The sequence below is a fragment of the Ostrea edulis genome, chromosome 2, assembly GCF_947568905.1.
Source record: "Ostrea edulis chromosome 2, xbOstEdul1.1, whole genome shotgun sequence".
Classification (NCBI taxonomy): Eukaryota; Metazoa; Mollusca; class Bivalvia; order Ostreida; family Ostreidae; genus Ostrea; species Ostrea edulis.
Window position 1 is genome coordinate 14634230 of NC_079165.1, and position 23132 is coordinate 14657361.

The 23132-nt window shown below is 36.5% G+C and overlaps 2 long non-coding RNA genes across 2 annotated transcripts; both read right to left on the bottom strand.

The window, feature by feature from the left end:
- Positions 1-375: 375 nt before the first annotated feature.
- Positions 376-8813, bottom strand: LOC125682459 (uncharacterized). Its single transcript, XR_007372558.2, has 5 exons — positions 8787-8813; positions 3971-4086; positions 2687-2702; positions 1197-1264; positions 376-1100 (listed from the first exon to the last, which is right to left on the bottom strand). It is a non-coding gene; the product is annotated as an uncharacterized LOC125682459 (long non-coding RNA).
- A 4174-nt stretch (positions 8814-12987) lies between these two features.
- LOC130052111 (uncharacterized) lies at positions 12988-21575 on the bottom strand. Its single transcript, XR_008800473.1, has 3 exons — positions 21283-21575; positions 18159-18259; positions 12988-13131 (listed from the first exon to the last, which is right to left on the bottom strand). It is a non-coding gene; the product is annotated as an uncharacterized LOC130052111 (long non-coding RNA).
- Between the last annotated feature and the right edge of the window lie 1557 nt (positions 21576-23132).

Here is a 23132-nt window from a genome sequence, read left to right on the forward strand (position 1 = left end):
CCTAGGAGGGGTAAGCATAGCCTGTCGACCGGTCACATCAGCCGCGAGCCCTATATCTTAATCAGGTAAACAGAGTTATCCTTAATCAAAATCAGTGTGCCAAGAACGGTTTAACAATCGATATGAACCACGTCAGACAGCATTTGACCCAAACATAGGTTGTATTGGCAAACTAGATCGTTATAAGGCCCATATAAGAAGTGCTGACTTTAATCAAGACTGTTGAAACCCCATTACTATCAACTTGTTTGTCAGTAGCCTGACCATACTCAGAACAAGCTCTTGCATATCGAATCAGTTGAGAGATATATACACTATATACACCATATGAATAAAATCACATGTACAAGGCAGACTAGTCTATCAAACAGTTGATAAATGTTCCATGATATATGCTATGTTTATTCAACACTCAAGGGCCTCAAGAGACATGTGCAATTTTAAAAATAAGATTCGTGATACATTATACAGTATATGTTATGAAACTCCATATTGATCGAATATTGGGTCATGAAAATATTGAAGATGTGCAATACTACGAAGATGCAAGTAAAATAAGAAAAGTTGTCTTGAATACAGAGGGTACCAAGGAACGGTGCCTGTGCAGTTAATCAGACAGGCAGCTTCGTACTCTAATTAGTCAAGGCAATCCAGTTATAAATAGATGTTCATTTAAAAGCGACAGTTAAAAGAACATTGTGTATCATGGCAAGGAGTTAAGCAACTTTTAATTAGGATGAACCTTTCATATTCTACATGTATATTGCTTTCTAGAACTATTTTACTGATTTCTTCGAATACTTGTACATCTTCATCAATCACAAGCCAGGCCAACTTCTGACCGTTGTCCATGTTATGAAATTAATTCACATAAAGCATTGATTTCCTCCTTGTATGGATGCATGAGAGTAAAACAAATGTCACGTGTATGGGTGTTACGTCTCTCTCTGTGTCTCTTGTATAGGAATGTATTGATATCGACTTATTCAATATTAAATCTGTGAGCTGATGTGATGATTTGTTTACACGTGACGGGTCATTCCCAACACAGGACCTGGCGTGTTCTCAATTGATATAAACTGCGTCAGTTGTTTCAGCAACTGTAACGGAAGATTGTAAAAACACTCAGCTATTTTCATTTTTCTAAAACATTATTAACTGCACTTAAATCTAAGCAGAAAATGAAATCCTGTCACCTCTTTGATGGGGCAACTGTTCATACCCATATTCTTCACTTCTTCCTTGGAAGACTTCGTAGGCAGAGCTGCAAGGAATTGTGCCAAATGTATACTGGTTACAATGTAAAAACTTACACGGTACCAATTTTGATACACCAGATGCGCATTTCCACAAATAATGTCTCTTCAGTGATGCTCAACCGAAATGTTTGAAATCCGAAATAACAATGAAGTTTTAGAGCTATTATAGGGAAAAACAGTGTGCCCAAAAAGTGGAGTCAAATTCGTCTAAGGATAAGAGCTATGCGTGAGGGAGATAATCCTTAATTTTGAAATGAATTTCTAAATTTTATAACAGCAATTTAATATACATCCGTATTTTCAAGCTAGTAACGAAGTACTTAGCTACTGGGCTGTAGAGACCCTCGGGGACTAACAGTCCACCAGCAGAGGCCTGGACCCAGGGGTCATAATGTAAAAACTTATACGGTGCCTATTTTGATGCACCAGATGCGCATTTCGACAAATAATGTCTCTTCAGTGATGCTCAACCGAAATGTTTGAAATCCGAAATAACAATGAAGTTTTAGAGCTATTATAGGGAAAAACAGTGTGCCAAAAAAAGTGGAGTCAAATTCGTCTAAGGAAAAGAGCTATGCGTGAGGGAAATAATCCTTTATTTTGAAATGAATTTCTAAATTTTATAACAGCAATCAAAAATATACATCCATATTTTCAAGCTAGTAACGAAGTACTTAGCTACTGGGCTGTAGAGACCCTCGGGGACTAACAGTCCACCAGCAATGGCCTGGACCCAGGGGTCATAATGTAAAAACTTATACGGTACCAATTTTGATGCACCAGATGCGCATTTCGGCAAATAATGTCTCTTCAGTGATGCTCAACCGAAATAGTTTTACCTTCTTGTTAATTATTTGAGTTATGTAATTAATAAGATCCTTATTTCTTCCGCGTCTAATCCTGTGATAACGAACTCTAATAGTACAAGTTGACGTAATGACACTTAGCCACCAACGAACGAACATGATGAGGGTTGTATCAATTTCAATCGTTCCAAATTCATTGTCTTTGTGAACCCAGTTATTTATATATCTGAGCACTACATGCCATTAGTACCGAGAGCCAGCATGGGTTCAGATTAAACTGACGAGTTGAGACATGCCAATATACTTGTACAGTTTTTTCATACTTATTTACAACATGCATGTATCTACGTTATAGACTCACACAATTGTTTACTAAATTCTGATATTGTTCTACTATGACAAGTACATGTGCATGTATTCTGATATCATGTGGCTTGGTTTGGTATCATATGATACGGTATGCTATTGTATCTTATTATATAATGGAATAAGTCTGAACTTTCTGATTGGCTGAGATCAAACAAACAAGAAAAAGTATAGAACGTTATATTTACCTCCACATGCTTTCAAGGTACTAGGAATTTAACTTGGGCTTGCAAAAATCTGACTTTTTTTACTTACCTTCTACTAGGGCCTTCTGAAACAATAATTAAACAAGAAAATTGTAAAAATAAATTAAAATTTGCATGAATAGAACGTTACTCCGGTATATGTATTATTGAATCAATTCTTTTCTGCAGAATAATTCGAGAAATATTTCCCATCTTGTCATATAATTTATAAAGAGGTTCAGTTTGAGGAGGCCCGTTGGCGATCCGGGTTAGAATAGGTCCTCAGCACCCCCTTGCTTGTCGTTAGAGACGAATAAATAGGGCGGTCCTTCGGATGAGACCGCAGAAACTGAGGTCGCGTTAATTGGCACAAGAAAGACTCCTCCCTACTTAAAGGTCGTAAGTGCCGAGCATAGACCTAAATTTTGCAACCCTTCACCGGCAATGGTGACGTTTCCATATGAGTGAAAAATTCTCAAGCGGGACGTTAAACAATATAAAATCAATCAATCAGTTTGAGGAAACTGTTGCAGAAGAGAATGTGTAAATTTGACAAACCTCCCCTCAATTGTTAAAACAAATACCATTGCTTTATGTCTTGTTTAGTTACTTCTTGAAAAGTAGGAACGTTCACGTACATTGGCTAAAGGGAACAATTATGCCAGCCAGTCTAATTTCTCTTTCCAATGTACTAAGATATTCAAATAAAGACTAGAAGACTAATCACTGTAACAGATAAACATGTCCTTAGAGTATCTTTGTCAGGGTTTCTTTGTCGTGTTCTTAGATTAAAGTCAATCACATTAATCTGAGAATTAGATTACGCTGAAAAGTCACACTGTCTTGATCTCAGTTTCTAACCTTCTGCATTAGCCTTTGTTAAGCCGTTCTTGGTACACTGATTTTGACTGCGGATAACTCCGTTTACCTGATCAGGATATGGGGCTCACGGCGGGTGTGACCGGTCAACAGGGGATGCTTACTCCTCCTAGGCACCTGATCCCAGCTCTGGTGTGTCCAGGGGTCCGTGTTTGCCCAACTATCTATTTTGTATTGCTTGTAGAAGTTATGAGATTGATCACTGTTCGTTATCTTCACCTTGCATTAGCCTAGTCTGTAGCTATACATGAAATGTTTGCTTCAGTAGTATAACTGGATAGTGTATCACGTCAAATTCGTTAAAACTATTGTGATCATCTGTTTACATATCGAAATTCCTCTGTGTGAGACGGAACGTCTCAAGTACAAGAATCATACAAATATAAGCAACTCTTCTCCAACCTTTGCCGCCGTAAAAATGGCTGAAAGATTGACAAAACGGCGTAAAACACCAACCAATCAATTAATTACCAACCTCTGTCCGCCGGAATAGTCTCGTACTTATGCTCGTCCACGGGTACTTCGTATACAGGTGCTTCGCCTACAGGTACTTCAATTTGATCGTACTGGTTACCAGAGACAGATGGCAATCTGTAACAACACCAGCAAGATTTCAGAACATATAACACATTGTAATTAAGTGTAGATGCACGTGGATTGGTGGTAGTGAATAAAACCGATCTTTTAAGGTGGCTCACTACATCCAGAAATAGTTTCTTAAATCAGTACGCATTGGTTTAATCATAAGATATATGATGATATATAATACGTATATGTGCCAAAAAGGCAGAAAATATGCAATTTGGATAAAAACATGATTTTCAAAAAAATCATTTCAACACATATGAACAAAAAGACTGGCGGATTTGAACTCAGTATCTGCGGTTCACCAGGCCAATGCTTTAACCAATGAGCTACGATGTTAGACAAACAAATTGATCAATACAAATACTTTCACAAAACATTTAAATCGCCATCTTGTGACGGAGTGTCATAAAGAGTATAAGCTTTAGTGTAGTGAGTTACCTTAACTCACATAAGCATACATAGAAACAAATCTTTGGAGGGGGTAGAGGTGGTGATAAATATTTCTTTCTCCGGGAAGAAAAGCTTTTTTTTTTCTCTACACATGACATGTCCATGTGCAAAACCTCCTGAAACTGACTTGATTTCTTCTACATGTTCTAGTCCTGTTTCCAACCGTCTGCAACATGTTATCCTTATATGTTGTAAATGAAAATGGTTTGTCGTTATTCCCTAACACAGAAACAATAATTATTGAAAATTATATCAAAACAATGTATGAAAATTATTTGAAAACAATGTCCACATCTACAGAAAATAAAACAATTTCTATATGCTTGTACCAAAACAGAAATAGTATTTGAAATAATTTTCTTTAAACACCTCTATATATAGGAGCATAAACATTTTTTACCAAACTGTGGCAATAACTGTAAAAGTTATAACATTTGATGTACTTTCACGCAGATAATTAAGTCTGGCATGCCGCTTATTGATGCAATTTGATTATTTGAGTCTTAAGGCTTCCAGACAAATCAGTTTGCTTCCCGAAAATTTGATAAGATATTTTCCTTGGTTATATAAAAGCTTAAAGTACCATCATAGTTCAGGGGTAAACCATGTAGAAAAATCAAGACGGTTTGACTTGAACAGAACCTTAATGTCACTCCTAAATGGATAGTTATTCTCATTTTAGAAACAATAATGCAAACAGAGCAAAAGAACAAAAGCATCCAAAGCGTATTGAATCCTTCACCAAACTTTCAGACATCGATATACTAACCGCACCGACTATAGCTGTAAATCATGAAGTAAATTACAAAAGCCATAACTTTTTATAGGCGACCCAGAAATGAATTTGATTTGTCCATGCACGACATTGCATGTCTGTCATTTATGTGCTGATATGTGCGAATCATTATTACAAAGTCTAGTTCTTGAGTTCAAATATTTAGGTCACGTAAACTTTTCTGATCAAAGTCTATCTGTTTGTCTTCTGTTAACTCTTTACATCCCCAGCTTCTTCTAAAGAACAACTAAGCCAATTTCAACCAAACTTACCATAAAGAATCTTAGGGTAAAGGGGATTCTAGTTTGTTCAAATGAAGGGCCATGCCATCAGTAAAATTAGTCAGGAATATGTACAAGCAGGGTGGGATGCTTGAAATTCTTCTCAAGAACCGCTAAACCGTGCAGAAAAAGCCACAAAAATATTAAAGGTGAAGATAACGAACAGTGATCAATCTCGTGACTCCTATAAGCAATAGAAAACAGAGTGTTTGGGCAAACACGGACCCCTGGATATACCAGAGGTGGGATCAGGTGCCCAGGAGGAGTAAGCATCCCCTGTTGACCGGTTACAACCGCCGTGAGCCCTATAAAATGGCTCCTGGGGCCAGGATGAGACCACCAGTTATATACAGGAACAAATTCGTTAAAAAGTTCCCTCTCAGGGACCACTAAGGTCGATTTGTAAGCATCCTTACGTAATGTAGATTCATTGATTTCATCGCGTTTCGAAGTACGAAGGCTGTTCGATATCTAATGTGTATTGTACGATATCTCAAAAGCATTCGACTCAAATAGTGAAATGAACATTACATCCTTTCAAAGTATTCTCCGCGGTTTGAAATACATAATTTCATCTCTGAATCCATTTCTGAAATGTGTCACGGTACGTTGATTTAGGTAGACCTCTGAGGCACTGACTGCTGGCTGAGCCAAGGGCTTGTTGGGACTTGTAACGACGACCAGATAAGAACTTTTTAAGTTTTGGAAAAATGAAAAAGTCGCATGGGGCTAGATCTGGAGAGTATGGTGGGTGTGGCAAGACGGTAACCTTCTCCGACTTCAAAAATTGCTTCACAAGCTCAGATGTATGAAAGGTGAAGATAACGAACAGTGATCAATCTCATAACTCCTACAAGCAATACAAAATAGAGAGTTGGGCAAACACGGACCCCTGGACACACCAGAGGTGGGATCAGACAAACACGGACCCCTGGACACTCCAGAGGTATGTGATGGAGCATTATCATGAAATAGACGAGCATGCCTAAATCCTGACACAGGGCGTCGTTTATGATAATACTTCTTGAGCTTTTTTAGTATAACATTTCGGTAATACCGACCAGTAACACGTTTGCCCTTCGACACCGGAATTTGTACGGCTATACCATCACATGAGAAGAATATGCAATAAAGAACCTTCTTTGTGCTTATGGTTCTTTTGGCAACTACTGGCCTTCTACCGTGTTTAGTTAGCCATATTTTGTTTCCAATTTTTCTTACAGGTTCGAAATAGTGAACCCATGTTTCGTCCCCAGTAACAATGTTTACAATTTGTCTTTGATTGAATTTGGGAAACATTTTGAGCAATTGCTTAGCGGTTTGTACTCGTACCCGGTTTTGGTCATCTGTCAATATATGGTATCCATCTGACAGAAATCTTTCATACTTTCAAAATACGCTTCAAAATGAAATGCACCCGCGATAGCGATATGCCAACAGCTTTGGCAATATCACGAATCGTGTATCTGCCATCATTTACAATTATTTCCCTGACTATTGAGACATTTGCCTTGCCTGTTACAGTCACAGGTCGGCCAGATTTTGCTGTTACTTTGACGGACTCTGTGCCAGTCAGAAATTTCTTTCTCCACCTACAAACTGTCTCATAAGATATCTTATCAGAACCATAAACTTCCCCCAATTCAGTTAAAATCTGCATTACCGAATGACCGAGTTTTGTGCAAACCTTTATATAAGCTCTAATTTCTTCAATATTCTCAACCCATTTCCCAACCATTTTTACAACAGTGGTCAACGACTGGCTCTATTGAAATTACTATAAGTTCAAAAGTATGTGGAGCTGAATGCTCGTGTTTATACTGTTGGAAAGGTATTGAATAGAGCTATGCAAGAGTATCATCATCCACGAAATCGTGCAAAGCGTTATCGCATTGTGACACAATACACATTACATATCGAACAACCCTCGTATAGTGGGAAAATACAGTATAAACAGGTTTTAGTCATATGATGCATGTTATTCCTGGACAGATAATTTCAGACTATGTGTTCGATTGTATGTCTCATGTGGTCATTCTCTATCCACCTTTCGATCAGTTAACAAAAATGTTTCTGATAGAATGAAAATTCACAGAATTATGACATGCATTTATATATCATGTCCAGTTTTCAAAGGTTTTTCAATTCAATGGGTTTCATCCCTGTTTCCCCTGCTCCTCATGTATAACATAATATTTTGATTGATTTTATAAAAATTTGTGAAGTTGAACTTTGCACAATGTAGGTACTATATAATTAGATTGTTCGGTGAATATGCATTATAAAATGAGTTTTGAATATTGATAAATAATTGGCGTCTAATAACTACGGTGGGCTGTCGGCAATTGATACAAGCATTGTTTTAGTCATCAGATGCGAAAATAAGAGTGTATACAATTTGTTCACATCCTTATATCATGACTAGCAGGTGAAACCAAAGCAAGGGATCAAAATTTAACATAACCTGTAATTGGGTACAATACTGTCTGACATGTTTCATACCATTGAGGCCGTTCTTAACTCACCGATTTTGACTACAGATTAATGTTTACCCGACCGAAATATAGGACTCACAGCAGGTGTGACCGGTCGAAAGGGGATGCTTACCCCTCCTAGGCGTCTTTTCCCACCTCTGGTCTGTCCAGGGGTCCATGTTTGTCTTACTGTTAATTTGGTATTGCTTATAGGAGTTATGGGATTTATCACTGTTCGTTATCTTCATAAAAGGAATCTTAAAATTTTACTAAAGCACACTATACCATATCAATATGCAATCATTAGTGTGTTCATACCACGACCTCTGTCTTCAGGATGGGGCTACAAGCAGGATTTAAAGCTTTACGTTGGAATATACAGGATTTTTCAAGAACCATGAATGGATAACAGTATGCCATACTGATTGTTCATCATGTGTAGTTTAGATTCAAGTTTCCTTGTATCATGACCCCAGAGTTTAAGGGGGAGCGAGAGGAGGGGATCAAAGCTTTACAAAAGATTATATAACAGAATTATATACATAGATAATTTACAAGCTGGATGATAACATTGTAATCCAAAGCAGATTATTAGTTCTTACAAGAATTGAGAATTTTATATTGCAAATGAATGTGCTTAAAGCCACGGAAAGAGACACACTGTAATTACTAGAACATTGTTGCATTCTAATTATTCTAATTCGATACCATAGGCATTTTTACCTCTCCTCGTAAGTATTTGTTGTTTCTGAAAAGTATTCAGTGTGTATGAAAATTAGAGAGACAAAATGTAAACAGAAAATACATATCGATAATTACATGAGTTATAACCTATGTATGATACATCACGTTTTATGTTATCACACTCCGGATTTTTTTTTGTTTTTTGTTTTTGTTTTTTGTTTGTTTACCCTTTCATCACTTTAATCACTTTCGGAGAGAAGGTTTTGTTGGCCTAGTTCGATCATCAACTTTAGTTGAACCATAGTACGGTCGCACTACCTTTGGTCGAAACCGGACGATGTTACTGTGCATATCTCGTCTACCAAAACAAACCTATGCTTACAGAATGCTTAAACTTTAGTAACCAGACATGCGCACTAAAGGTCCGCAATACATGGACTATAGGATACTGTTTCTAACAGAAACGTAATATTATAGTAGTTTTGATCTTTAACCTCAGCATTAAGAGTCATCTTTGAATATGAACAGAAAAAATTCTACAAGAAACACAATCTTTTCTAGATAATACCGTTCGAGTTTCATACCTTAATTCAATGATATGCATTTATAAGTCTGGCAACAAAGTATTGGTGCTCACAAGCTTGACTTGTTTTTCAGTTCAAAAGCTCATGCAACTTTACAAATGATGAATAGTACCTCCTTTGTAAGAGAGCTGCTGAGGTGAATACTCTCTCATGTAACTATGTATATATGAATGCTCCAAGTAACATTAACTGTTTTTATCATAAACACTAAAAACTTGAAAATTGTTTGAAATACAATAAACATGTAATTGTGCATGCCAAAGCTAACTCTCTCTCTCTCTCTCTCTCTCTCTCTCTCTCTCTCTCTCTCCCCAAATGTGCTACCTTGTTAGTTTCTAACCTATAAATGAAAATATCCCGTGGGCATCCGGGTTAGAACAGATCCTCAGTAGCCTTTGCATGGCGTAAGATGTATGGAGCGCCAAATTAACTTAAACTCATATAATTGAAGATTTCTTCAATTATTTGAAGATATCATCAATTCAATTATTGCTCTCTTTAATTGAATTAATGCACGCATTAAATCAATTATTGCTCTCATCAATTGAATTAATGCACGCATCAATTAAATTAATGAGAGCAATAATTGATTTAATGCGCGCATTAATTCAATTATTGCTCTCTTCAATTCAATTAAAGCGCGCATCAATTGAATTAATGAGAGCAGTAATAGATTTGATGCGCGCATTAATTCAATTATTGCTCTCTTCAATTCAATCAATGAAAGCGTCAATTTCGTAGAAATAATGTTCGCAATAATTAATTTAGAGCCCGGTATAAATAATTTGATGATCTCTTTAATTCAATTGAAGATATCTTTCATTATTCACAATACTTTTGTATAAGGAATTAATGCGCGCATCAGTTCTTTTACAGAGAGCAACAATTCAATTAAAGAGATCATTAATTCAATTGTGGATATGTTGCATTGAAGATATCTTTAATTTTATAGTTGCTCTCTTTAAGAGAATTATTGCTGTCTTCAAATGAATTAAAGATATTTTTAATTCAATTGCAGAGAGCAATAATTGAATTAATGCGCGCATTAAATCAATTATTGCTCTTATTAAATGAATTAATGCGCGCATCAATTCAATTATTGCTCTCATCAATTGATTTAATGCGCACATTATATCAATTATTGCTCTCTTCAATTGAATTGTAGCGCGCATCAATTCAATTGTTGATATCATTAATTCATTTGAAGAGATCATTAATTCAAATAAAGCGCGCATCAATTCAGCTGAAGAATTAATGCTTAGTATCATCAATTCAATTAATGCGCATAATAACTCAGAATTGAAGATATCATTGATTATTTGAAGAGATCTTTAATTAAATTGTTGCGCGCGTCAAATGAATTGATGATATCTTCAAATAATTGAATATATTTTCAATTATTTGAGTTTATGTTAATTTGGCGCTCCATAAAGATGCGATTAGATGGGGCGGTCCTTCGGAAGAGACCGCAAAAACTGAGGACCCCTGTCACAGCAGGTGCAGCGCGTTAAAGAACCCTCTCCGATAATAAGCACAGAGCAAATGCCTAAAATTTGCAGCCCTTCAATGGCAACTAAGACGTCTCCATGAGTGAAAGATTCTTGAGAGAGACGTTAAACAATATACAATGAATATAGATAAAGATCGCGTCATCTAGCTCCGGTGAATACGTACTCTTGTGCATGCGCAAGCTGACTTTTTCCATAGTATCCGGTTTAACCTCGCAAGCATATTTTCTGTGTGCACCTTAGGGTGTATGCATTGAGAGAAAATGTTCCTTGTTGCATGTAAATGTAGTTCTCTCAGTGACCAACTCTTGTTATTTTTCATTTCACAAAAGACACTAGCTAAACCTCGCGTACATCATTATTTAACTATAAATGAACTCAAGTTGGAGAAAAATGATATAACAAATTCGCAAGTATTGTGGAACCAGTATATATTTTACTTGCAATGTAATATAACATACTAATGTGCATTAGTGACGGTATATCTTTTACTCCAAACAATATCATCGTTTGTGGGCAATTATCGCACAGAAACAATAGTAGAATGCGTCGACCAAAGCTTTTACATATTGCTGATTTATTACGAACTTTTTATTGTTCTTTCTTTTTTGCTTTTGAAGAATAATCTTTTCAGACAAATGTAAAGTCAACATTTCCTATGATATTGATTTTTGTTGAATTTTTACTATATCCAAAGACTCAGGCGTGTTATGTTAACTTATGTTATCTTAACCTTTAACCCCTCTAATCAGCAATACACTCGTCTATATAGTGCCTCGCGTGCGATGCTACATGTAGTTTACAAATATAATTAAATAAAAAACTCGTGAGAATAATTTAAATCTTTTCCTATCAATTTGTAAAACGAACATATCTGTTTATATAGTGTTCGTGATTTGCTCTTTTTGCTTAAAGTTCTAGCTTAGCTTTTGAATATATGAATAGAATTATATTGTTAGGAGAACGTTTTCTGGGACATACGTTATTTCAAACAAAACGAAGATGTGAAGAGGCCCACACCAGAGTTCTAGTAACAATATATTCATGCGCGCAGTTTGTGATGGCCTATGGAAGTTGAACTCAGTTCAACCTCCAAAATGACGCTACATGCCTGTATACACGCGTATAAAGAGCTCGTATCTTTACAGGGTAAAAAAAAAAATACGTCTAATGCTCACTATCTCATTAATTTTCATCACTAAGATTCATGATTTCTTTTTTTTAAAAGAATTTAGACTATCAAAACTTAAATTATATCAATTTGAAATAGAATGTTTTTGTATTCCCACAAAGTACAGTACATGTATGTGTAGATATTTTAGCGAGATTAAAATTTTAGTGGTGTTCGCGGTGACGCAAGAGCGCTAATTTATAGCTGCACTAAGATATGAAATTCTCTATTTGTCCATTATTATACATAATAAATAACACCTTCTCCATCGTCAACTTCACATATTTATGTAGCAATGCTCCATTATCACTTGAATATGCTGTCCATGTCTCTCAACTGATTCGATACACAAAAGCTTGTTCTGCATGTAATCAGTTCTTAAATCGAGACAGGCTACTGATAAACAAGTTGATGTTACTGGGGTCTCGTTTAAAGTCAGAATTTCGCATACTGTGTGGTCGTTATAACGATCTAGTTTGTCGATGCAACCTGTCGTTGGGTCAAATGCTGTCTGGTGTGTTTCATGCCAATTGTTAAGCCGTTCTTCAACACTGATTTTGACTACGGATTACCCCCATTTACCTGATCAAGATATGGAGTCCACGGCAGATGTGACCGGTCGACAAGGGATGCTTACTCCTCCTAAGCACCTGGTCCCACCTCTGGTGTGTCCAGGAGTCCATGTTTACCCAACTCTTAGTGGGTTTTATTTTTTTATAGGAGCTATGAGATTAATCACTGTTCGTTATCTTCACCTTTTCATAGAAGAAGCGCTTAACCATGATTAAACTACAATGTGTTTCAGTTTCTAATGCGCCAAATTTTAAATACACTACAGTAAGTAGACATACATGAACCCTTCAAATCAAAATAAAGATTTATCTCATTTTGGTAATGATTTTAAAACACAACAGGAACTTGAATCGGTTTGTAGACAGCACGCTGTATTTATACAATCATTTGATTCTTACCTTGACTTTTCGAACGGAAGAGTCTTTTACACAAGGAACTGATTACACACAATATAACATGACATAAAATAGTCCCTAGTATCACGAACGCAATAAGTAAGAAGGTTGAGAGTGCTGTATGAGGCTTCTCGCTGTCATTGGTTTCCACATCTGCAGATAGATGTATACATGTATATACATTAATAAGTCTATGTGGCAACCACTTGTACATGAACATCATATTTGTACTGTTATGGAAAAGTTTAACTTTAGACAATACATACTGTAGATTCCTTATTTTACGCGAGCACTTCAATACTTACTATCGCGAAATGACTCATAGTCGTCAAATCGCGAGAACATAAATTCGCGAGTGCTCTGTTGATCAAGAGTTTTTACATGTAGTTTGAAAGTTACTAAATACCAGTGTGTAATAAAGTATCAAACAAGTTGCTATATAAGGCGGCTAGATAGGGGGTTCAAATGAGTGCATTTTAGCAGGCTAGTGCAGGGGTAGGTACACAGGTCAAATCACAGGCACTTATATTGCTTGGGGTGAGATATTATCTCGTTCGCACGACTTATTATCTCGTTCGAACGACTTATTATCTCGTTCGCACGACATAATATCTCGTTTGAACGGAATAATATTTCGTTCACACGACATATCTCGTTCGCACGATTTATTATATTGTTCGCACGAGATAAGTTTTTGTTTTGATTTTTTTTTTACTTTACACTTACTATACAATTAACTGACCAAAGTCTATGGTATTCAGAAGTTGACTTCAGTATTTAATATGGATGGGGGAAAGTTGGAAATTTTAATCATGTGCCTTTAATAGTACTCTTTGTGTAAATGGAATTAGCTAGTTGTTTCTTCGAAAAACAAAAGGATCATTGCAAAATAAAAGAAATGAACTACATGTATCAAAAATATGTTCTTTATTATATTTGATTTCTTTGAGCGAGGGTGGTGGCGTCAAAGTTAAAAAACAAATGTCATGAGAGTGTAAATTCTGCAACTTGAATTATCCTTAAAATTATTCATTCTCTGCGTAAAAGATGTACATGAATTCACTTGCGCTTTCGTGGTGAACATCATGATTGACCAATTGATTGGTTATAGTTTATGTCCCTTATAAGATTATTTCACACAAAATAACATATTTTCTGTATTTAGTACTTTGGAAGCCAACAAAACAGGAATATACATACACTTTGGTAGCTGTTCACAATACTTTTTTTCCAGAGAGCTACAGTTCTGCAGCTAACACCTTGGTAACTAAAATGAGTCTAGACTGCACAAAATAAAAGTTAAAAAAAAAATATAAGGAAATCATGTCGTTCGCACGAGATTAAGAGAGGTTAAGCAACTGACCGTGTACGTCTACGTGTACGTGTACAAACAGAAGTATGTTTACAAGTACACGCATCCAACGTAATGTTACGTTTAACAAACAGTACGTGTACGCGTACGTGTAAAACCATTAATTACAAACAAATTGATTGGATACAAATGTGCAAATAAACGAATCAAAAGAGGGTTTACTGCGTTAAGATCAAAGAAAATCAAAGTACTTAAAGTACTCGTGGGAGTTGAACATTGTGGAAATTCAGTTAGAACAGATAGCACTGGAAGGGTAGGGGGATAAATGACTGAATATTATCATGATTTTAGATACAAATCAACTGTTGTTATTTTTCAAAGCGTTACAACAGCAAACATGGATAATGGAAGACCCATGGGCCACAACGCTCCTCGAGTAACTGAAGTCGTGTTGTTGTTTTCTAGAATTTCACCCCTTTATATTCTCATGAAAAATGTGACCACATATTATGGCCCAAACATTCAAATCAATATGGTTATCAATGCCTTGCAGTTATGAGGAAGTTTTTTCCCCTGTATATATACATTCAAGTTTAATCCTAGATGTAGCTAATTCTAAGGATTCATTACTTGAAAAGGTAGTCCAATATGCTAAACTGTCACCTGAGTATACTACAGTCCTGTAGAGGATCAATGGAATGGTAAATAATTGTATAATAACTCAAAATAAATGAAATGCAAAAAAAATTAAAAATTGTCCGGCATCGGAAATGCACAAGCCGAGTTGCGCAAGGAATGGGCATAGAGGGAACCGGTAGAAAAGTTTGCAAGAATTATCAAGCAGGGAGCAAAATTTTGCGTACATAAATTTCAGCAGACTTAAATCCTTTGTGACCTTGACCTTTAACCCTTGATCAAAATCAATAGGCTTCTTTGTCTCATCAAGGGCGATAATCCATCTAAGTTTAATTGAGATCCTATAATTTGTTAAAAAATTATAGTGCAGAAAACAAAATTTTCTCCAAATTTCAGTCTATTTATAGCCACTGTGACTTTGACCTTGTGACCCCGGAATCGATAGGCTTCTTGTCTTACTTAATCGATCTAAGTTTGATTGAGATCCTATAATTCGTTCAAGAGCTATGGTGTGGAAAACAAAATTTTCTCCAAATTTCAGTCTATTTATAGCCAGTGACCTTGACCTTTGACCTAGTGACCCCAGAATCGATAGGCTTCCTGGTCTTACTGAGGGTGACAATCCATCTAAGTTTGATTGAGATTGTGTGATTCGTTCAAGAGCTATGGTGCGGAAAACAAAATTTTCTCCAAATTTCAGTCTATTTATAGCCACTGTGACCTTGACCTTTGACCTAGTGACCCCAGAATCGATAGGCTTCCTCATCTTACTGAGGGTGACAATCCATCTAAGTTTGAATGAGATCCTTTAATTTGCTCAAGAGCTATGGTGCGGAAATGAAATGTTGATGCGTGCCCGCCTGCCCGCCCAAAGGCACTTCATCAGATCATAAGCCGAGTTCGACTTCATCGCAACTCCGCTAAAAATGAAACATTAGTCAAATAATGTTATTTATTGCCAAGGTATTTGGGATATTATACTGTGGCTCAAACAGGGGGTGAATGAACCTGACAGTATGGGAAGCATATAGTGGAATCAGACTTGTGATGCTGGAAATCTATAGTGATTAATAAACTATGCATGTACAAGATCCATAACTATTTTTTTTTCAGTTGGTGAGGGAGAATCCTCATGTCTCTTTCATCTGTAGACAAATAAACAATGTGTTTTGACCAGAGCAATTTCCAATCCTTTTTGCAGCATAAATTCAACATTGTGGCAACTGGGTTAAACTTTGATAGTGAAGTCATACATGGCAGCACCTTATCCCATGATCTTAAAATTTCTGTTCGACACACACTCATGACATCCACTCAAACATTACAGAGTGCAGCAAAATTCCATTGTAATAGGGGATTCAAAATGGATAACTGGTACAAAATATGGTACATACTATTCAAAAAGGATAATGAATTTGACATATTGATGTGTTGGAAAAGGAAATTCTGACATCGGGGCTCTAAGCGTTTTCAAACATTGTCATTTGATAAAAGTGTTCTACATTTTTAAAAATAGAGATTAATATGTCTTTACATACATAGGTGAGAAAGTTTCCATTATTCCTAACCGAGACATACCATGTATGCACAAAAAATTCATAAACAAATATCACACTACTCACGTAGAAAATGTGGACCTTACCGTCATCAAGCGCAGCGAAACACGCCATTTCGAGATTTTCGTCGACGAAAGCTCGGTAACAGTAATGAATAAGGTACACTCATTTTGTATCTATTTTGTGACTTTCTTTATTAAAAGGAACAGTTCTCTAATTTGTAACGTGCAATTACTACGTAATTCAATAACTTGAAGCAGTTTCACTTTGCAACCGGATATAAGAAATTTTATTTCGTATTCCGATCCCAATCGAAAGTTGTTGACTGGGAATGACGTGTTTTAATTCAATATACATGTAACATCAAGCATTTTTTATATCACATTAAAAAAAACCCAAATATATACACATACACAATGTTGTAGAGTTATTTCTTGTAAATTTTCTGAGGTTTCGCCACGGTGTCAATAGGTCTTGTGTGCAGTTGTCGTTCGTTTCCCTATCAATGTTTATAGGTGACGCTGCGCTACAAACGACAATTTTCAACCTTATCTTTTATTTTTCTATGTATATCAGTATCAATTTGATCGAAATCTTGTATTCAAATTGATTTGAATACAATATCATTGCATTTACTTACATGTCAATTATCAAAATTAGATTAATTCAGAAAAGTTACATGGATTATTTAATGGCGGATGTTTATAAAAGTTTATGTTGATTTACCTAGGAGTAAATCAGCTGACACAGAACCCCCGCTGACGACCACTATACAAATCAATACAAATTACTGCGCAGAAAAGTGCGTGATGACCCAGGGAGATTGAACATAGTTCAACTCCCAAAAAATGGCGCAAAATATGATGTTGCTTGCAGTTCTGACAGACGATGATGATGTTTTACTTTTGTCTTGCATGAGCAATGAAAAAGAGACATCGATTTATCACCGATTAAACCTGGATGAATTGAACGACGAACAATTTCGCCTGTTAATCCGGTTTCAAAAAGATGATTTGCTAGGATTACGAATAGCACTGCATATTCCAAACAAAATTGTATGTAAAAACAGGACTGTATGTTCAGGAATAGAAGGTTTGTGTATTCTCATACGAAGATTGGCATACCCAAATAGATTAGAGGATCTTTCCCATGTATTTGGAAGATCAACTGCTGAATTGTCATATATTTTCAACTCAGTCCTTGATTGCATAGATACAAGACATGGACATCTCCTTGAAAACCTAAACCAGCCTTGGTTGTTTCATGCAAAACTGGATGAAATGGCAGCAGTCGTGAATAGATGTGGAGCGCCTCTGTCCAATTGCTGGGGGTTCATTTATGGCGCAACGTTTTCGCGCAAAATTCAGGTGTTCTTCTCTTTCAACACCGAATCAAGTTTTGTCTTTCATTTGAAAAAACATATTTCGAACCTTGGAGGTAGTACGTGACTATGATAAATTTCAGTTACATAAACACTTCGAATAGTTCCGCCTATCATGTCGTGCGGTACCCAGCATGTAATGATCTAGTTTAATCCTAAGATAATGCACAACAATCTGGTATTGACCCAATTCAATCCTAAGTTAATGAGCATAAATTCAAAAATGAATTCCGTGTTCAGTGGATCCTAATAAGACGAGGTATCGAATACTGTTACAATGTAATTACGTAGTCACCTGGGTGAAGTTTCAACTGCATGTTGTTCATAAAACCAGTCCGTCTTGCAGAGTATCAAGAGTATTCAGTAGTTGGTTTCGTTGCTTTCCGGCCTTCGTCCCTAGAAATCGAAAATAGATTTTAAAATCATATAAGGACTGTATGGGAAATGATCGGATATGAAAGAACGTTAGAATCTGTTATACCCCTTATTTTTTTTCGTAAGTGCTCCTTCGCTAAATGCTCGGCATTTTGAATCACGGGTCTTGCAGATATGACATTAGAATTTGTGTTAAATTATTTCACTGACGACGTTTCAATATGAGTGAAAAACTCTTAAAAGGACGCGTAAAAGCAAATAAATAATAAAATATTTCTTGTCCTGTTTAGACAATTAGTTCAATGGTTTTTTGGAGATCTCGCAGAGGTTTGGATTTTTTTTTCGCGGTTAGGTTCATCTTGAAGTAAATTTTAAAGTTTTCAATCGAAAAAAAAAAATTATCGTACATATCTTTCTTTAACAATGCCTACAGAATTTCTCTGCTGTATATATTGTTGAAACTTTCGAGCACATTTTCCAACACTTTAAAACAGATCTTACAGTTTCATGCAACATACCCAGAACAGCCCATGAGACGCAAAAGAAGCAAGAAAGATGTATGTCGACTTTTTCTCTAATCCGGTCACCGATCACTACATTCCACCCTGGTGATATATTTTTTATCGATATCTTTAAGTTCCGAAAGTGAGGTTTGTGTGTCAGCAGAGATAAGGTGGCAAGTTTACTATACGTGCAGAAAGATGAACCGGAGAAAAGTGTATTTACAAATTCCGATCATAAATATGTAAAGTTAAATGAAATTTATAGAAATAAGAGGCCCGAGGGCCACATCACTATCTTGAGTTACCTTGGCCAATATTTCAAGATTTTCCTTGCATATTCGCATGTAAAACTTTGATCCTTATTGTGACCCCAACCTACTTCCGGGGGTCATGATTTTTACAAACTAGAATATGCATTATGTCAGGAACCTTTCATGTAAATGTTAAACTTTTTCGCTCAAAGGTTCTTGAGGAGAAGATTTTAAAAGATTTTCCCTATATATTTGTATGTAAAACTTTGATCCCATCCTACCCCCGAGGGCCACAATTTTAACAAACTTGAATCTGCACTATGCCAGAAAGCTTTCATGTAAATGTGAACTTTCCTGGCCCAGTGGTTCTTCATCAGAAGATTTCAAATATTTTACATATGAACCGTTCCTAGCAAAAAGGGCCCTTAAGTATATTAGTGCTAAAGTGTGAACTATAGGGAACATCCCTCAAAATATTGTAATGTTGATTGTCGTTAAAATATTACAGTCAATCAAAGATGGCAACAAACCCGTGATTGGTAATCATGACCTTTTTCTTTACAAGTATGCAAAAACTGACATCATATATTTTCATTATGACATTTTATGAAAAACATTGTTGGATAAAATAAGAGTCGTTTTTGCTAGGAATGGCTCATATTATATGTTCGCATGTAAAACTTTGATCCTCTATTGTGGCCCCAACCTACCCCCAGGGTATGTCAGGAAACTTTCATGTAAATTTCAGCTCTTCTGGCCCAGTGGTTCTTGAGAAGAAGATTTCAAATATTTTACATATACATGTATATTTGCATGTATAACTTTGATCCCTTATTGTGGCCCCAACCTACCCCCAGGGGTCATGGTTTTACCAAACTTGAATCTGCACTATGTCAGGAAGCTTTCATGTAAATTTCAGCTCTTCTGACCCATTGGTTCTTGAGAAGATTTTTAAATGATCCGACCCTATTTTTGCATTTTAGTGATTATCTTCCGTTTGTAGGGAGCATGGCCCTTCATTTGAACAAACGTGAATCCCCTTCACCCAAGGATGTTTTGTGCCAAGTTTGGTTGAAATTGGCCCAATGGTTGTGGAGAAGATTTTCAAAAGTTGTCTAATTTATGTATATTCACTATTTCGCTATTATATCCCTTTGGAAAGGGGTGTGACCCTTCATTTGAACAAACTTGAATTCCCTTCACCCAAGGATGATTTATGCCAAGTTTTATTGAAATTGGCCCAGTGGGTCTGGAGAAGAAAATTTTAAATGTTGTTAACGTATTTTTACTATCTTGCTATTATCTCCCCTTGGAGAAAGATGTATTCCTTCATTTGAACAAACTTGCATCCCCTTGCCCCAAGGATGGTTTGTGGCAAGTTTATTTGAAATTGGTTCAGTGGTTCTGGAGAAGAAGTTGAAAATGTGAAGTTTACAGACAGACGGTGGTCAGAAAAGCTCACTTGAGCTTTCAGCTCAGGTGAGCTAAAAAAGCTATTACAGAATTTATTGTTGAGGATTTTGAATTAATAGATTTTTACCTTCAGTCCTTGGAATATGTACAGGTTGTTCTAATACACCCTAGGAGGCGGGACACAACTTGTCATTATAGCATCAATATTGATTACCATTTTATCACTATATCTTGCTTAGAATCAAGTCACCCTATGTTGTGTGGATTCAAATGCAGGAAAGCCATGACCCTGTGAAGCTAAGGTGGGGTCAAGATTTCTGTAGGAATAAAGAAAATAAAAAAAATCCTAAAACAGAAAGGCAAATGTGACTCGGATGAGCATTGTGACCCATGGGCCTCTTGTTTCTGTTTTCCTTCAGGCATTGAAAGGTACCGGTACCCGTCTGTTGTTTTCTGGTGCGATTCGATGTACATGTACCTATCCGATCCATCTCTCTTATGAATGATGCTGATCTTATCTATGTCTGCTTTTTTCCCTTAATGCTTTATTTATGATCTTTCCGGTCCGGACATTACCGTTATTTTCCTCAAACATTTGTCTTTGAAGGTGTCGCGTGGCTTTCCGTCCTTTTTGTAATCATATTCAGGGATTTTCCTTCATAAAGTACACGGGGTACCAATCTAATATCGAATTTATTCTTGATCTTAGTTTTCCGTAGATAATTAGTTCTCTTCATTGTTTATAGTATTGTATTGTTTATTTCCAAGAATCATAGGTTTAATGTATACACATGAAATAATTTGTACAGTAATATGATTAACATATAAAGTATAAGATGATAAAGAAGACTATGCGGAATAATAACACTCCGTTTACCTGATCAGGATACAGGGCTCACGGCGGGTGTGACCGGTCAACAGGGGATGCTTACTCCTCCTAGGCACCTGATCCCACCTCTGGTGTGTCCAGGGGTCCGTGTTTGCCCAACTATCTACTTTGTATTGCTTATAGGAGTTATGAGATTGATCACTGTTCGTTATCCTCATCTTGCATGAGTACATTTTCCCTATTGATGAAAGCGTCAGTAATGCTAAATAAGCTCTACGTGTGATGAATGGTGTATAATAAGGATAGTGAGGACTTTCCTTGTGTCCTTCCTCGCGCTTTTTCCTCATGATTCGGGACAGTTCTTTTCTTTCCGCTACAATTTCAGGTGGACACCGTTTGTTGATGTAATAGTTTGTTCCTCTTAAGTTTTTTGACAGCCCGTTTACCAACTGCCTTTAATCGTTGATATTCATTGAATTTAGCCACAATAGCCCTGGGTGTGCGTGATCCCGCAATCTCGTGTACCCGATCAAATTTTATACTATCAGCTTGTGTCTTGTTCATTTTCAAAATATAAAAAAAAACCAGTACGACTACGACAGTGTACATGTATATATAAAATCTCCTGTTTTAAAGCTGGTGGTAGTTTCGTGATTGCTGTTTGCTTTGGATTCCGTGACTTTGGTTGTTATAATGATATTCAGGACTACCGTATGAGATTTGTCGTACAGTTGATTTTTTTTTTTTTGCGTGACACAAATTTGGTGGATTTGGGTCTACAAGGTATTGCATTAATTTAATTGGGTACAATTTTGATGAACTCGTTTTAATTTATCGATTCACTTTATATGTAATACAGAGTACAGATGTACTTAGATGTAACTATTTTTATTTTGATGAATCTTTGGAAATCGCCAAAATAGGTCAAAACTATGTACCCACCCATCTTTGCTAGCCAAGGATTTACGATCCGCTCCGCTTCTCTACAACCCTTGGCTGCGTTAACACGATGTTCGTAGCTTTGAGTGGCGTCCTCTAGCGGATGGAGAAAACAACCCTGTTTGGATTACAGCTGTACATCATGTTCAACCAATGAAAATGCGTTTTCGACTACACTAGCCGCGCCCAGTGAGTTACACGATGTTATATGCAAAGCCTCATGGCCCAGTCTACAAACCGCCATGTTGTATGGAGACTATGAACATTTGATTAAATGGAAGTGTTTTGAAGACAATGACTAATTGTTTTCGACGAATTGTTTACACATTCCATCGTCTTGCATGTGGTGTAACGTAACACGCTATCTGATTAGATGCAGGGGACTTGGCTTGCATCCAATCATATGCAGGAAATTGTTGACATGAAAATCATGCTAACGCAGTTGTAGAGAAGCGGAGAGGATCGTAAACCCTTGTCTAGCGAAGATGGTATCCACCAAACAACAACAACCCGGCTATACGGTAACACGAAGACAGATTTGAGTGGTTGGATCTGGATCCTGTTGCTTGAGAGGAATACAACATCATCACCATCATCCAGATCTTCAAGTCCATGTCGAAACTTGAAGATCTGGATGATGGTCACTCTCTGTCATTGTTGCTACCCCTGGTAATGGTGTCCATAATTCAGTCAATATGAACCCCTTTGAACACCAATACGTCACTATAAATCATGTGTTTCACCCTCACCTAGTATTGGGCGTTGTTCTTAATTATGAATGGCCTAAATATATCTAAGTACTTCGTAATGCTTCATGGTCTTCCCTTTTGTTTGTCGATTCATGCTGTCATACGTTGTCTTACAATCTGTGAACACAACATACTAGTGCATATAATAACTACATTCTACAGTCTAACAATGTTACACAGGGTGTATATTTATGGTGTTGTTTGTCGCCC